Source organism: Anomaloglossus baeobatrachus, chromosome 6 (genome assembly GCF_048569485.1).
Source record: "Anomaloglossus baeobatrachus isolate aAnoBae1 chromosome 6, aAnoBae1.hap1, whole genome shotgun sequence".
NCBI lineage: Eukaryota > Metazoa > Chordata > Amphibia > Anura > Aromobatidae > Anomaloglossus > Anomaloglossus baeobatrachus.
In genome coordinates, this window is record NC_134358.1 from 533,558,332 (window position 1) to 533,575,963 (window position 17,632).

The following is a 17,632-nucleotide window of genomic DNA, read 5'->3' on the forward strand; positions in this document are numbered from 1 at the left end:
CGTAAGCTGATTATATAGGTCAGGGATAAGTGGAAGTGGGTAAGTATTCTTAACCGTAATTTTGTTTAATTCATGGAAATTGAGGCAAGGACAGAAACCCCGTCTTTCTTTTTAACAAAGAAAAATCCAGCAGCTACAGACGAAGAGCAAGGATGAATTTGACCCTTCCGTAAACTTTGATTTACATATTCTTTCATGGCCATATGTTTAGGACCCAACATACTGTTTAGGCACGGTCATAAGCATGATTTTCGGGGTAATAACTCTGCCTATTTTTCCAAGAACACTTGCCAAAGTCCTTCAGGTACCCTGACAGACCCTCCAGACTAGCGGAGAAAACCTGTACAGAATTAAGACATTTATTGTGACAGTAGGAACTCCACTTAACAATATCCTTCTGACACCAATCAATGACAGGATTATGAATACACAATGAAAAAATTCCCAAAACCAAACCTGCAGGTAAGTTATCCAATAAAAAAAAAACAAAAAAGATATTGACTCAGCATGTCTATTTCCCACTCTTGAGTGTGAATTCCACTGTTACCCACTGCACAAGGTTCTGGAGTAACAGCGTCCTGTCAATAGCAACAATTTTAATGATCCCTTCCAACCTGTCAGTAATCCTACTCAAAAGCAGTCCTGAATCAATGAAATTAGCTGCAGACCCACAGTCAATGAAAGCAATTCCACATTCAGCACATATCAGAGGAGTAAAAAGGTACCTGGAAGTCTCGACAATCACCCGATGGCTTGCTTGGTTGAGAGTGTGGCAAGCAGTCCCTAAGGACATTTCCAGCATGGCCACAATAGAGGCACAATCTGAGATCCCATCAAAGTCTCTTATCAATGGCCGTTTAGCTGGCTGCTCCTACCTCTAAAGGTTCCGCCTCAGGTAAGTGGACCAACACAGGAAGAATGACTGAAACCTCCTGCTGTTCATCAGGTCTCTCCCGAATTCTTCGATGTATACAAATATGTCACGGCCGGGCGGTCGGGCAGACCCAGGAGGTGGATCCACTGGACCGAACTCTCTGAGATGGTGGTAGGGAGTCCGGCAGCTGAAGCACTGATGGGCAGTAGAACAGTCCGTGCAAGTGAAGGCAGCGGAGGAGTCCCAGGGACCACGGAGTCACAGAAGGTGGTCTTGGTGACGTAGCTCCGGTTCGGAGGCCGAGGTGATATCAGGCGGGGTCCGGAACCTCTGGAGCAAGATGACGGGTCACCGCAGGGATCCGGGATGGTACGGACTGTCAGATGGCAGACGGACAGCGTGCGGGGATCAGGACACGGCAGACTGGATGGCGAAGCAGGCACGGCTCTACAAAGAGAGATAGGTGAGTACGAGCACAGTAACACCAGGAGACCTGACTCCTAGCTCAGGGAACACGAAGATCAGGCCCCGCCCCCTTGGACAATGACCCCTTATATACCCTGTACCTGTGCAACCTCATTTCCTGTTAATGGACGCTGGCCCTTTAAGAAAGGGTCAGTGACCGCGCGCGCGCCCTAATGCGCATGCGCGCCGCCCGGGTGCCAGAAGCCAGGGAAGGAGGCTGCGAGGAGGACGCAGGGGAGCCGGCCCGGACCAGGGAAGCTGTCGGGCGCCGGGATCGGGGGCCCGGGGCCCTGGGACGGACGGAATCCGGTGACTGGGGAGCGGAGAGCGTGGCAGGTGAGCCGGGGAACGGGGGTGAGGACCCGGGGAGCGTGACAGTACCCCCCCCCCCACGCCCCCCTCCCCGCAACCGGGACATGAAGGCACGGATAAGAGGAGTGCCCACGTTCTCCCTGGGCTCCCAAGACCTATCCTCAGGACCATACCCTTCCCAGTCCACCAGGAAGAACTGTCGACCTCGTACGGTCTTCATGGCCACGATATCCCTTACCGCATAGATGTCATCATCGGCAATAGGAGGAGGGGCCGGACTGGCAGCAGCGGAGAAGGGACCAAGGACAACCGGCTTGAGCAGAGAGACGTGGAAGGAGTTGGGTATCCTCATCGTGGCCGGGAGCTGTAGCTTGTAGGATACCTCATTGATCTTGCTGAGGACCTTAAACGGCCCGATGTAGCGAGGGCCCAGCTTGTAGGAAGGTATCTTCAATCGGATGTACTGGGAAGCAAGCCAGACCAGGTCACCAGGAGAGAAACACGGAGGATCCAGACGTCTCTTGTCAGCGTGTTTCTTCATCCGCTGGGAAGCGCGCCCAAGAGACGCTTTGACAGAGTCCCAAATGGTAGCAAAGTCACGAACTGCAGTATCAGCAGCCGGAACATCCGATGAAGGGGATATAGGCAACGGGACGGAGGGTTGAAGTCCGTAAACTACATGGAAGGGAGATTTGGAGGACGACTCACTGATGTGGTGGTTATGTGAGAATTCAGCCCAAGGTAGAAGCGTGGACCAGTCGTCGTGATGGGCGTTGACGTAGTGACGTAAGAAGGAGGTCAAGATTTGATTGACCCTCTCCACTTGGCCATTAGACTGAGGATGGTAAGCAGAAGAAAAGTCCAGAGTCACACCCAGATGTTTGCAGAGCGCCCTCCAGAAGCGGGAGGTAAACTGAGTTCCTCGGTCGGACACGATGTGGGATGGGAAACCATGCAAGCGGAAGACGTGATGTATATAGGCTTCCGCGAGTTCCTGAGCAGAGGGCAGTCCAGCCATAGGGACGAAGTGAGCCATTTTGGAGAACCGGTCCACCACGACCCATATGACTGTGTGTCCAGAGGATAATGGCAAGTCCGTAATAAAATCCATCGCTATGTGTTGCCACGGAATTGTGGGTATCGGCAGAGGCAGAAGACGGCCATAGGGCAGGTGTTTGGGCGTCTTGTTCCTGGCACAAGAGGAGCAGGCAGAGACAAAAGCAGCGACGTCCGTGCGAAGGGATGGCCACCAATAATGGCGTACAATCGCACCCCATGTTCTCTTCTGGCCTGCATGACCGGCTGTTTTCGAGGCATGACCCCAGTGTAACACCTTTTGCCTGTCAGTCTCAGAGACATAGGTCTTTCCGGGCGGTATCTGGGCCAGGGTGACAGGGGCCACCGGAATAATCTTGCTAGGAGGGATGATAGGCTGGGTAGTCTCTTCCTCCTGCTCCATGGGCATGAAAGACCTAGACAAGGCATCCGCACGTACATTCTTGTCTGCGGGTCGGAAATGGAGCTGGAAGTCGAACCTGGCAAAGAATAAGGACCACCTGGCTTGCCGTGGGTTCAGTCGCTGAGCGGACCGTAGGTATTCCAGGTTCTTGTGGTCCGTGTAGATAATCACGGGGTACACTGCTCCTTCCAGGAGGTAGCGCCATTCCTCCAGAGCCAGTTTGACCGCCAATAGTTCTCGGTCACCGATGGTGTAATTACGTTCAGGTGCAGAGAAGCTCTTGGAGAAGAAACCGCATGTAACCATCTTCCCGGAGGAGGACTTTTGCATGAGCACTGCTCCGGCTCCCGAGGAGGAGGCATCCACCTCCAAGGTGAACTGGCGGTTTAACTCCGGACGGTGGAGTACAGGAGCGGAGGCAAATGCTCGCTTCAGTGAGCAAAACGCGGCGTCGGCCGCAGGTGACCAGTCCTTTGGATTAGCCTCCTTTTTGGTCAAAGCGGAGAGAGGAGCAGTCAGGGCAGAGAAGTGAGGGATGAACTGGCGGTAGTAGTTGGCAAATCCCAGGAACCGTTGGATTGCCTTTAGTCCAGAAGGGGGAGGCCAGTTGAGTATGGAGGACACCTTCTTAGGATCCATTTGCAGTCCAGTACCCGAGATGATGTATCCCAGGAAAGGGAGAGAAGACTGCTCAAAGACACACTTCTCATATTTGGCGTATAGACGATTCTCTCTCAGTCGTTGTAGGACCAGCTGGACGTTCTCTCTGTGGGTCTGGAGGTCCGGAGAGTAGATAAGGATGTCATCCAGATACACTACTACACAGACGTAGAGGAGGTCCCGGAAGATGTCGTTCACCAATTCTTGGAAGACTGCTGGTGCATTACATAGGCCGAAGGGCATCACGCAGTATTCATAGTGCCCATCGCGAGTATTAAACGCGGTCTTCCATTCGTCCCCAGAGCGGATACGAACTAGGTTGTAAGCACCCCGAAGATCCAGTTTGGTGAACACACGGGCTCCTCTGAGCCGGTCGAACAATTCGGGGATGAGCGGCAGAGGATACTTGTTCTTTACGGTGATCTGATTCAGACCCCGGTAGTCGATGCAGGGGCGTAGGTCACCCTCTTTCTTCTTAACGAAGAAGAAGCCCGCTCCCGCAGGAGAGGAGGATCTCCGGATGAATCCCTTAGCCAGGCTCTCTGTGATGTAGGTAGACATGGCCCTGGTTTCGGCTGGGGACAACGGATATATCCGTCCTCGAGGTGGTGTTGTTCCTGGGAGCAGGTCGATGGCACAATCGTAGGGACGGTGTGGCGGAAGTACCTCAGACTCCTTCTTGTCGAAAACGTCTGCGAAGGACCAATAGGCCGAGGGCAGTTCCGGTAGGTTCTCTGGAACCGGAGGTCGTCGGATGTGTGGTATGGACTTCAGACACTTCTCATGACAAGAAGGACCCCATCGGGTGATTTCGCCAGTACCCCAGCTGACTGAGGGTTCGTGTGTCCGCAACCAGGGAAGTCCCAGCAGGATTTGATGGGACATGTGTGGAAGGACGTAGAGAGAGATGTTCTCGGTGTGCAGGGCACCGATACGTAGTTCGACCGGTCTGGTGACCCAGGAGATGGTATCAGAGAGGGGTCTCCCATCCACAGAGGCTATCACGAGGGGTTTGTCAAGTGGAGTAACAGGCAGCTGGTACTTGTCCACCGTGGCCTGCTGAATGAAATTGCCTGCTGCCCCGGAATCGAGGTATGCCTCAGCCGTGAACCGTGTCTCTCCCGTTGACACTTGCACAGTCCACATAACCGGGTCTGAGAGAGTCCCAGCACCTAGGGTGGCCTCTCCTACCAACCCTAGGCTTTGGAGTTTCCCGGCCTCTCTGGACAGGCGCGTAGCAGGTGTGTGCCCTCTCCGCAGTAAAAGCAGAGGCCCTTGGCGAGCCGCTCTGCTCGACGCTGTTCAGACTGTCGTACTCGGTCAATCTGCATGGGCTCGTGGACGGGAATCCCAGCTGTTGATGACTGAGGTGCGGAGGGCTTCTGGGGAGGTGAGGAATGCCGTACCGGTCGTCTCTCACGAGACAGCTCTTTAGAGCGCTCCTGAAAACGAATGTCCACTCGAGTAGCCAGGGCAATCAGGGCATCTAGGGTGGAGGGCAAGTCACGACCCGCCAACTCATCTTTGATGCGACTCGAGAGTCCCTCCCAGAAGGCGGCTGTCAGGGCCTCATTATTCCACCCGAGTTCAGAAGCCAAAGTGCGGAAACGGATGGCGTATTGGCCCACCGTCAGTGTTCCTTGACGTAGGCGGAGAAGTGATGAAGCAGACGCAGAGGCGCGTCCCGGCTCGTCAAAGGTACTGCGAAAGGCCTGCAGGAACTCTCGAAGGTTCTTGGTCACAGGGTCCTCCTTCTCCCACAAGGGGTTCATCCACGCCAGTGCCTCGCCCTCTAGGTGGGACATTATAAAGGCGACCTTGGCTTGGTCGGAGGCGAATAGATGTGGCAGCTGCGTGAAATGAAGGGAACATTGGTTGAGGAAGCCCCTGCAGGTCTTGGGATCTCCAGAATAACGAGGTGGTGAAGCCAACCGGAGTTGGGAAGCACCCGACGAGGCTGCCACTGGTGCGGGAGCCGTGGATTGTCCATTGGAGGACCTGGGTGCCGCAGGCGTCATGGATGCTTGTAACGTGTACAGGCGGGTGTCCACGGAGGTCATAAATTGCAGCATGCGGGTCTGGACTTCACGCTGGCGTTGGAGTTCCTCTTGCAGGGCCAATAGTGCTGCAGCGGGATCCATGGCCTGATCTTACTGTCACGGCCGGGCGGTCGGGCAGACCCAGGAGGTGGATCCACTGGACCGAACTCTCTGAGATGGTGGTAGGGAGTCCGGCAGCTGAAGCACTGATGGGCAGTAGAACAGTCCGTGCAAGTGAAGGCAGCGGAGGAGTCCCAGGGACCACGGAGTCACAGAAGGTGGTCTTGGTGACGTAGCTCCGGTTCGGAGGCCGAGGTGATATCAGGCGGGGTCCGGAACCTCTGGAGCAAGATGACGGGTCACCGCAGGGATCCGGGATGGTACGGACTGTCAGATGGCAGACGGACAGCGTGCGGGGATCAGGACACGGCAGACTGGATGGCGAAGCAGGCACGGCTCTACAAAGAGAGATAGGTGAGTACGAGCACAGTAACACCAGGAGACCTGACTCCTAGCTCAGGGAACACGAAGATCAGGCCCCGCCCCCTTGGACAATGACCCCTTATATACCCTGTACCTGTGCAACCTCATTTCCTGTTAATGGACGCTGGCCCTTTAAGAAAGGGTCAGTGACCGCGCGCGCGCCCTAATGCGCATGCGCGCCGCCCGGGTGCCAGAAGCCAGGGAAGGAGGCTGCGAGGAGGACGCAGGGGAGCCGGCCCGGACCAGGGAAGCTGTCGGGCGCCGGGATCGGGGGCCCGGGGCCCTGGGACGGACGGAATCCGGTGACTGGGGAGCGGAGAGCGTGGCAGGTGAGCCGGGGAACGGGGGTGAGGACCCGGGGAGCGTGACAAAATAGCCTCAGTCATGGCCTCCCCCACAGACTAAGATGGAGTATGCAGAGCCAGATCATCCTTAAGATTATATGAAATGCCTCTGTTTACCTGGCACCTAACAGCTACGTCATTCCACAGGACCTCAGAGAACCATTGCTGACACTTGGAACTATGATTCTCATGGGGCGGCTCCCAAGGTTCATGATTTTGGCCTCTGCCACCTGGACTCTGTCAGGTTCATCATAGATCATACCTCATGCATATAGGTGTCAACAGAAGGCTGTTCTGCGGCTAGTGGAGATAAAGAAAATGCCCAAGTCTCAGGGTCCCCTTGCAATAGGGACATGATTATTCCCACCCACTTAGACTCATTCCCTGAAAATTGGGGTAGCAAGGTAAAAAATAGTCTATAGCTCTCCCTGAAAACTCCAAACTGGTCTTTCTCCCCTGAAAATTTATTAGGAAGTACCTCCACAGGTTCGTGAGTGACCACACCATAGTACTAGAAAACTGACCCTGAAACTGGGACTGTGTGTTCCATGGCCAGATCCTGAACCATCTGGGTCAGATTCGCCACCGATCACAAAGTATATGAACTGGATCCACAGTTGAGGGGAAAAAAAGGAGAAGGCCAGTGACGGTAGTCACTACACAGACAAGTCATGAGGCAAGATAGTCAAACATTCCTGGGCTACATAGGAGAGTACATCATGGATTAAGAGGATATACAGAAGCTAATCAGGTCACGATTCGGAGTCAGAATACTTGGAGAACAGCGGATCAGAACAAAGTGACAAAGCAAACAGAAGGTCAGATGAGGTCCAAGGCAGCAATAGATCAGAACATAGAGCGCAGATAATGACTCACCCACCCCAGGGCTATGGGACACCCGGTGCCGGGCCGGACTAGTCCGGGGGTCGTCAGTGGTGGCGGGGCCCGGCTCCGTGGCCCTGGTGGGTGTCAGTTTAAATATGGCTGGTGACTTGGGGTTTGAATAAAGTTTGTGTTCGTGACGCCACCTGTGGTATGCGGCTATTAAGCCGCCGCTGCTGTATGGGGCCTCCGGGGCTGTTGGAATGGCAGCTAGGATGGTCCTGCTCCCCACAGGTGGAGCGGTACCCCGGGGCAACAGTTGGTGTTCATGAGAGTCTATGGTGTGAATAACACGGTGCAGGGCCGACAGGCAGTGAAAGAAACAGGCACAAACAGTAGTCTCTTTACCTTCTCCTCTTTTACTCGGCAGCAGTTTAGTCCAGGGAGACCGTCACAGATGGTAAAGATGGTCCGGCCGGCCTGGAAGTGCCTGGGGGTGATCTTTGGCCAGTTGAGTATGAGGCCTACTCCCTAATCTTTCTTTTCTTTACTATTATAAGACCCTGCACTCTGAATTTAGCAAAGGCCCTGCTGCTGCTGGGACCAGTGGGTCGTCCCTTTTTCTGTGTGGTAGACTGCGCAGGCCCTCTCTGGTGCTTCTCTGCTGGAGTCCACACCGGGCCCTTGGGATGCAGCTGTACCTTCAGATTGCTTCTGGGCCAGGGGGCTTGCAGCTCTCCTGCCCTCCGGATTCGGCTACCAGGGAAGGATTTTATACCCTGGCAACCACAGACTCCGATGTCCGAGTCTCTTCTGTGCCTCTCTGCACTTCTTGCTTCACTGGGCCAAGCTATTCCAGCTCTAGGCCCCAGTTCCACAAGGCAGCACTACTCTGCGTCTGTTTGCTATCACTTCTCTCTACAGACTGAACACCACTTCCTCCCTCAGGTCAGACTTAAGGAATGCTCCCTGTAATTCCAGGTTCAGAGCTCCCCCTGCTGGCCGGAGGGAGAACTGCGTTGGATGTTAAACTTACTGGCCAATAGACCTCCCAATTACCTCCAGGCTCAGCATTAACCCTTTGGGAGGGCAATGCTGTTGTGGCGACCAGGTCCTGGGGCGCCACAATAACATAGGCAAATAAGCACCACTGAGCAGAATGCTATGACTTGCAATGAATTAACTGTTCAGTAGTGATGGGCAAACTCTCAGATATCTGGAATCGGAGAGTCCAACCGGATATTTAAAAAAAAAAAAAAACTAGGTTCGGGCCCGTAATTAATTCCTGATTTCTGGCCGGACGACAATCCCCTTATAAGTCTATGGGGACATGAATCAGGAGCTTTAAAATGGTGGTAGAAGGGAGTGGGAGATTAGAGCAGGTGCGTTTTGCGTACCAGTCTCCCATGCGGCGGTAGCACTACTTCTAGCGCCGCTCATTAACCTCATGCATATGCACTGCTTCACGCCCACTTGTAGTCTCGAGGTCTGTGATTGGTTGCAGTCAGACTACGCCCCTACCCTCTGTGACAGCGTGTCTGACTGTTTACAATTGCACATGCTCGCTGTTTGTGTATGTATAGTGGTGTAAAAATAAATAACAATGGCATAAGGTCCCCCCATATTATGATCCCAGCACAGATAAAGCCTGTGGGTGGGGTTTTTGTATTTTATTTTAAATAAAGGATTTTTTCGGTCTTTGTGCTTATTGCTGTTCACTTACAGATAAGTACGGGTGGGGTCTCATAGATCCTTTCCATTACTAATCTATGGCTTAGTGGCAGTTGTGAGCTGTCAATAACCCCTTATTACCCCGATTGCCACCGCACCAGGGCAATCGGAATGAGCTGGGTAACATTCCAAGAGTGTCCTATCTAATGGATGCGACAATCATGGGTGGCTGCAATTTTTAGGCTAGGTCTCCCCAGCCTGAGAACACCAGCTCCCAGCTGTTGGCTTTATCATAACTGGGTATCACAATTGGGGGGGGACCACATGCAGTTTTTTTAAAATTATTTATTTATATAATTAAAAAAAAGCCACCTGCGGTTCTTCTTATTTTGATACACAGTCAAGATAACGCACACGGCTGGTGGCTTCAGCCTGTAGCCATATACTCTGTCATGGCTGGGTATCATAATATTGGGTGATCCTATGCGAATTTTTTATTTATTTATTTTTACACCAATAGAGACGCACACAGCGCCTCTGAAAGGTTGCGGTCAGACACGCTGTCACCAATCAGAGACGCGGGGACTGCTGGTGGGCATGGGATATATATGAGGTTAATGAGCTGCCCCAAAAGTAACATATTAGCTGCACGAGAGACTCGGTAAGTATAACACGCTCAAATTCCCCCATCCCTTCTACCACCAATTTAATAATAGACTTTAATAGACTTATATGGGGATCGGCGTTCGGCCACATATCCAGGATCAATTCCAGGCCGGAACCGCCCATCACTAGTTATCAGTCATTGTACAGGAAAGAAGGGGAGTTGTAAGTTTGTGACATCATCTTTTGTGAATTATGGAACGTCTGTGATGATAATAAGACTGATCAAAAATATTCTGTACAGAGAAGTGAAGAGTCTAAAATTAGGCTTAGTGCCTAGTCTAAAAATTGCAAGTTCTTTTTCTCTATCGCTTTCATTGGGGGACACAGGACCATGGGTGTATGCTGCTGTGACTAGGAGGCTGACACTAAGTAGACATAAAAAAAGTTAGCTCCTCCCTAGCAGTGTACACCCTGAGCCGGAGGCGGATCTATGCCAGTTTTTTGCTTAGTGTCGTAGGAGGCTGATGTGGGCCCATATCTCTGTGGGCCAACCTCAGCCTAGGCTATTCCTTTTTTTCCGTTTTTTTCATGCTATACGGCACCGCTCAGCCTTCTCATCTTTTTACGTTTTTTGTCTCTTCTGCAGGGTTGAAGGCCCTGCATCAGAGAGAAACCTCGCCTGCTCCTTCCCTACGGGGTATCGTCCCCAGGGTTCCCTGAGGCTCGAGACGCCAGCCCCTATCCCCCTCCTGCCCCATGGTACCACTCCAGGGGCTGCTTGGGGTCCCACACGTTTATTGTTTATGGGCTCACTCCCCGTCGACCCCTATGGTACCGTCCCAAGGGGTGTTTCGGGTGGAGACGGCGAGGAAGCTCTTCACTGGATGATCAAGGGCAGGAGCGCCCACAACACCAGGCCTCCCCCAGCGTTCTTCCCTGATTCACTGGGCCCAGGCAGAGGATCTGACACTGCAGCGCAGGAGCGCTCTGCAGTCTCCACCACAGCCCCCCAGCAGCCCTCCCCTGGCACTTGCCAGCAGCAGCCTGCACTCACCGGGGGCCGCAGCATCCAGAATGGGACCCGTGGATCTGGGCGCCGCGCATGGCCGCAGGTAAGATCTGCTCCGCGCGCAGTGCTGCGCTCCCAGCGGCCGCCTCTCCCTAATTTAGTCCCCGGCTTGGGCCTACCTTGGGCCGGAGTGCTCCACCCCCCTGTTTGCGCGCGCACGCGCGCGCTTTTCCAGCCACGCCCCCCTCTTCTTCTGCCCGGAGACTGCCAGCTCAGTCCTGGAACAAGGAGCGTCACGGCGAGCAGCACGCCCTCATTCCTCCCAGCATCCCCTACGAGACAGGCCCCAGGGAGAGGATCACAGCTGCAGCGCAGGAGCGCTCTGAATCACCAGGCCTCCCCAGCGTTCACTGCTTCCCTGGGCCCAGGCAGGGGATCGTGGTTGACACAGCGCAGGAGCGCTCGACAGTTCCCCCCAGACAACTCTCCGGCAGGCAGGAGGGGGCCGAGGATCACAGCGACGCCGGCAGAACACAGGTAAGACTGCTCTGCGCTCAGCGCTGCGCTCCCGGGGGCCGCACACTACTCTAGTCACCTGCTTTGGCATACTTCAGGCCTCAGTCCTCAGCCTCACCGCTTGCGCGCGCGTGCTTTTTCCCAAGCAGACCCCTGCAGTTCCTGCCCGGTCCCAGGCCAGCCAGCCCTCCTACTATAAAAAAAAAAAAAATTGAATGAAGGGCTGCGTTTTTTTCTTCAGCAATGCTGGCCCCGCAGTTTCTGACACCTCTGCTGACCTGGGTGGGACACAGGACCTGGGTGAGTGCTGCTCCCGCTTAGGAACAGACTATAGCTTTTTTCCCCTTTTTTATTATTTTTCTTAATTTTTTTTTCACCCTTTTTTCTCCTGTCTCCCCCCTAGCGTCACTAGTGGTTATTTTCCTAAGCGCCATGGCTAACGCTAGTCTCCCCTTACAGTCCGGGCCCCTTTTATAGCCTTTTTGATGCTTGCACAGCCTGCGAGGTAAAATTCTCCCAAGCCAGGCTACGCCCCCCTGCTCGGCTTGCGCCACAAACCATCCTGTCACCGCCAGCTGCGCTCCCTTAACCAGAGGGGTAGACCCCCTATCCCAGTCTGTGGACTCTCCCCAAGGGCGTCTATGACCATCGCGCAGGCGTTGCAGTCGCTCCCTACACCCGGCCATGCTCCCCCGGTCCAGATGGCTCTGGGCAACAGTCGGTCTGATCCAGACCCTACTGCTGGAGCGCAGAAGGGGACCTGAGGGGTCTCCTCTCAAGTCATCCCGGAGATCTCTATCACCTCCAGACTCCGAGTGCTCCTCGGCTCCGAGACCAGCCGACCCCTTGTTTCAGGAGAAGAGTCGGATGCAGCCTCGATGCTGATTCCAGATCAGAGGGCGGATGTCAGAGGTAGGGTGGATAGTCCGGTCAAAGCGGTAAGTCGTACGCTAAAGCGGCAGACGGACTCTGTGGCTACCCAGTGCTTGCATGTCTCATTTAAACAGGTTAAGCGGGCACACAGGCAATTCGGTAGCCATCCAAAATTTGCTGAAATTCTATACAAGCACAGACGACAACCGGTCAAGATTTCCAACAATGGTAAGTCGTTTGATTTACTTTTCTCCTTCCCTGAGGCTCTCAGGAAGAAATGGGCAGGCTCGCCTAGGGTTGTCCTTCTGTTTTTTTCCGTCTGTCATCTTCCAATACTATCTCCCCCGCACGGGGCATCGCTCCGAGTCGCCACGGATCAAAACATCGAGAGAGTGGCCCGTTCAGTTTGTCTTCAGACGGCAGGCACGGTACTCCTGCTGCCTTCGCCGCCATCTGGCCAGCAGCATCCATGATGTCCTGGGCCGCTACCTCCACAACGGTCTTCGCGCGGGATCGAGCAATCCGGAGTTCTCAACACGGCTACACAGATCGCTCGGGCGGGTGAGTACATACTCATCGCATCTGTCAGCAGCCTACTGCGCAGTGCAAGCGACTGGCAGCACGGGGGCCATCTGTCGGGCGATCTGGCTCAGAGCCTGGTATGCGGACGCGGCTTCTAGGATATCACTTACAACCCTCCCCTTTACAGGAAGTCGGCTGTTTGGGGACTGGCTGGATCAGATTATCGACGAGATCACAGGAGCTTCGATTCCACACACACAAAAAACCAGGCCCCCGCAGAGGAACAGGAAGTTCCTGTCCTTTTTATACATGCCTTTCTGGCGTTTCTCAGCCACGCCAGCCATCAAAGACGACGTCCGGATCACAGCGCTACCCCACTAGATGACTCTTGGTCGTTGCACGCGGGTTCAGACCAGGTGGAGGGGGAGGCGCATGTCTCATCTCATTCACGTCTGGCGGACTTGGATCACGGACCCCTGGGTCGGAGAGATACTGGACTCAGGGTACATAATAGAGTTTTCAGCAAGTCTATCGTCGGACATACAGGTCGCACCTAATTTGCCAACAGCACAGATGTTCCTGCGTCTCGCAATAACAGACGATCATTTTTGGTGATTCCGTACCTGGACGCCTTGTTGATCAGGGTTCTTCTTTTTGGCGACTGTCTCCTAAGTGTTCAGGTCACCATCGATATCCTGTCCCGACTCGGCTAGCTCATCAAGCGGAAGAAGCCCTCTCTGACTCCGGCCAGCAGGATTACCTGTCCAGGCAGGGAGTTTGTTACCATCCAAGGACGCGTGTCCCTCCAAAGAGACCGCCAGATCCTCCATCACTCCAAGCCGGAGAGTCCTCAGTCGGATGGCGGCGGCAATAGAGGCGGTTCCGTTTGCCGCTTCCACCTTTGTCTCCTTCAGCTGACTGAACAGATGGGACAATTCTCTATTCACCTTGAATCGCAGGATCCAATTGACTCCGGGAACCCGCCGCTCGTTTTTATGGTGAACCAGCGGCCCTCATCGGTCCAGTGAAATGTCTTTCATACCAGTACACTGGCAGGCAGTCACCACCGATACCAGTCTTCTAACTGGAGAGCGGTGTTCCGAATCACACGGCTCATGGTCGGTAGTCCTCCCAGGAGAGCCGTCTGCCTATCAATTTTTTTTTAGGGATCAGAGTTTTTTCTCCGAGCCCTACAGATTTTATTCAGCCTTTCATACAAGAATCGCAATCCAGAATCCAGTCGGACATCACCTGGGCGGAACAAGTAGCGTCACGGCGATGACATAGGTGAAGAACATCTTACAGTGGGCATAGCTTCACCACTCCAGATTTTGCCCACAATCATTTTTCCCCGCCGTAGATAATTGGGCAGCAGACTATATCAGCAAGGTCTGGCAGCAGGCGAATGATCCCTCAACAGAGAGGCTTTCGAAGGGATCTGCCTCAGATGAGATATTCCGAATGTGGACCTGATGGCTCCTCGATTCAACAATCAAGTCACAGGTGTCCTCAAGAAACTCAAAGCAGAGGGCATCCCAGTGACTCTCATTGCCATGGATTAACACAGGCAAGCGTTGTTCGCAGAGCTCACGCAGCTCATCAGACACCCCATGGTGGCTTCCAGATCGTCTGAACTTCCGGTCACAAAGTCCTCTTTTCCTTCAATATTCAGGGGTTCTCAATTTGACCGCATGGCTGTGGAACCATGGCTACTAGTCCAGGCAGGCTTTATCCCACAGGTGTTACAGACCAAGGTCACAACTCAGAAGCCTCCGTCTTCAAACATCTACTACCGCACTGGAAAGGTCTCCTTTCAAGAGTGTGAGGTCAACGTTAACTCATCGCCACTGGATCTGTCACTCTTAGTGTTACTGGCCTTCCTACAGTCAGGCTTGCAGGCGGGTCTCTCGCCAGCAACCTTCAAAGGGCAGATGTCGGCTCTATCTGTCTTTTCCAGAGAAATCTTGCATCTCTGCCGCAAATCAGGACGTTCATCCAAGGAGTCCTCCATCTGGCACCGCTAGGTCGTTCCCCGCTAGAACCATGGAACCTCCAGCTGGCTCTAGGGTCTCTTTAATTAGCCCCGTTCGATCCGCAATCTCTCGCCTATCCGGGAAGGTGGCTTTGTTGAGGGCAGTCACTTCAATTAGAGGAAGGTCTGTTCTGTCATCCCTCTCATGCGGGTCACTTTTTTGTTGTGTTTCTCACCAAGACAAGATTGTTTGGCACCCGTCTCAGGTTTTTTTTCTACCGGATGTAGTATCTGAATGAGGTGATGGTGGCTCCATCCTTCGTGCCAGCCTCCATTCGATCCTTGGAGAGGTCACGGCTTACACCGGATCTAGTGCGAGCTCGGAGAAGTTACGTTTCGAGATCCGCGCCCTTCTGCATCTTGGACGGCCTATTTGTCCTGTCTACTGGACCCAGTAGGGGCATGCCGGCGTCCAAGGCTACCACTGCAAGTTGGATCAGGCCGACCATATCAGAGGTCTGCAGGATTAGAGTCAGGTTTACTCCGAGGGGTGTAAAAGCCTTTCCACCTGTGCAATTGGGGCGTCTAGGACAATCAGACGCCAGGCATCAGCCAAGCAAGTCTACAGAGCCGCCGCGTAGTCAAGTTTTTCATACCTTTTCCAGGATACAGCAAGCGGACGTTGCACACCTAGGATAAGCCGGTATACTTTTGCAACGAGCATTCCTACAGAGTTTGGATATGTTTTTTGAATCTGTATGATTACTCCTGTACCCACCCAGGGACTGCTTTTGGACGTCCCATGGTCCTGTGTCCCCCAATGAAAGCGATAGAGAAAGAAGGATTTTTGTGTACTCACCGTAAAATCTCTTTCTCTGAGTCTTCATTGGGGGACACAGCACCCACCCTGTTTGGATATTGGGTTGCTCTTTGTTGCCGGATATAACTGGCTCCTTGTGGAAACACGTTCTTCTGTACCTGGCGTATTTATGTTTCTATACATATATTTATGTACAGTATAGGTTTAGATCAGATACGGTGTGTTTCTTGTTATTACCTTGATTAGTTATGGTTGTTCAATTTTCTCCTACTACTGCTTGTACACTAAACTGGCATAGATCCACCTCCGGCTCAGGGTGTACACTGCTAGGGAGGAGCTAACTTTTTTATGTCTACTTAGTGTCAGCCTCCTAGTCACAGCAGCATACACCCATGGTCCTATGTCCCCCAATGAAGACTCAGAGAAAGAGATTTTACGGTGAGTACACAAAAATCCTTCTTTTTTGTATTGTTTGTTTAGATTACAGATAGTGATATGGAAAATAAAAAAAATTATAAATGTTAGAAGAAAATGAAAAAAATACATTCAACATGAAAACGAGAGAGAGAGAGAGAGGGGGAGAGAGAATGTTTAAAGAGAGCTAAAGTTTCCTTCCTAAAAATACTGTAGCAAAGCGAATCAACTTTTTATACTTGTATGTTCCCTGTTCTTTACCACTGGAATTCTTCTAATCAGGGGGTTTAACTAGATGCAACTGTAAGGGTACAGCAGCAGCATCAGAAAAGAGACATTACTTCACTCCATTCCCAAAGCTGAGACATGTGTGTTTCTGAAATTCTAGCACAAGTCGGCAATTAAAATAGCACAGCTGTTTGTTCAGGACTGGGGTCTCCCAGGAACATATCTCACGTTGCAGCATGTGTGAATGAAGCCTTTTTACCGGCTACAGCCTCTACTAGTAAATCTATCTCCACACTGCACCAGCATTTGGTCTTCAGCATAAAATCCCCCTCAAATTACGTAGAGTGAATCTTAAGTAGAGTTTATGTTGCCTTATGTTTTGTGTATATGTACATATACTGTATACAGTACTAAACTGATACTCCTGTTACAAAATGTATTTATGCAATGTCAAACATCCTCTTTTTTTATTGTATAGCAGTCTTGCCATGTGTAAAGGATTTACCATCCAGAGGATACACCTGTGTTTAGGAAACAGAGATGCCAAGTTTCCACCCATTCTTGATATGTGTTACACCTCTATATTGGTTGCAAAAAAAAAAAAATCTTAAAGGGAACGTGTCATTAGATTCATGTTGCCTTAACCACACAGCAGGATTCTGAGCCTGGCTGCTCAATTGCAGATGTAGCACCCCAAGGGGCAGGCGGTTAACCTACTCATCACCGGGCCGTTTTCGGGTCTGGTCAGGCGTTGTCACGGAGTGGCCTTGCCCGGTAACGTTGTCCCAAGGCATACAGTCAATGGTGGGGGAAGCGGGGTAATGGGGGAGAGTTTGTCGTGACACGACCTGTAGTACGTGGCCAGTAGTAGCCGCCGCTGCAGGATTCCTCTCCGGGGCAGGTGTTAAGGCAGCCGGGACGGTGTCGCTCACCACAGGCGGAGCAGGCCCTTGGTGGATGATGAGGGTTGTAATGGCCGTTGGTGTCTAAAGCACTGGGCGGCGGCGCCAGTAAGGAAGAGCCAACACAGTCTCTACGGGTTCAAGATGAGGTTTACTCACAACTTCATCTGCCAGCCCAGTCACACAGGGCTCAGGTCGATCCCGAATCCGCGGGAGGTCAGAACCGGTCCGGTAATCTGTGGGCCCTTCCTCACTGCGCTTTATAGTGCGGGTCCCTGTGGCTTGAAGCACTTAGAGTCCCTTCTGTTCCAGGTAGAGTACTGTTCCCTATGCCAGTAGCGAGGATCCCCTTGAGTCTGACCGTGATCTAGGCCTCGGGAGTCCTATATGCCACCTGGCTCTGGAAACTTAGGTGGTTGAAGAATCATGAAACCTCTCCGTCCAGCAGAATCTGGTGACGCAATGTGGAATTACACCACCCTAGGGTGCTGCACCTGAACAGCGCTGGCCCCGGGGGAACTGACACTGTATCCTCATCAGTGACCGTTAAACTCCTATGTCCCACAGGAGCTACGGGGAAAGACATCTGCTCACTGTCACTCATGCTGGAGAACTCCTGAAAATTATTGTAAACTGCGAGT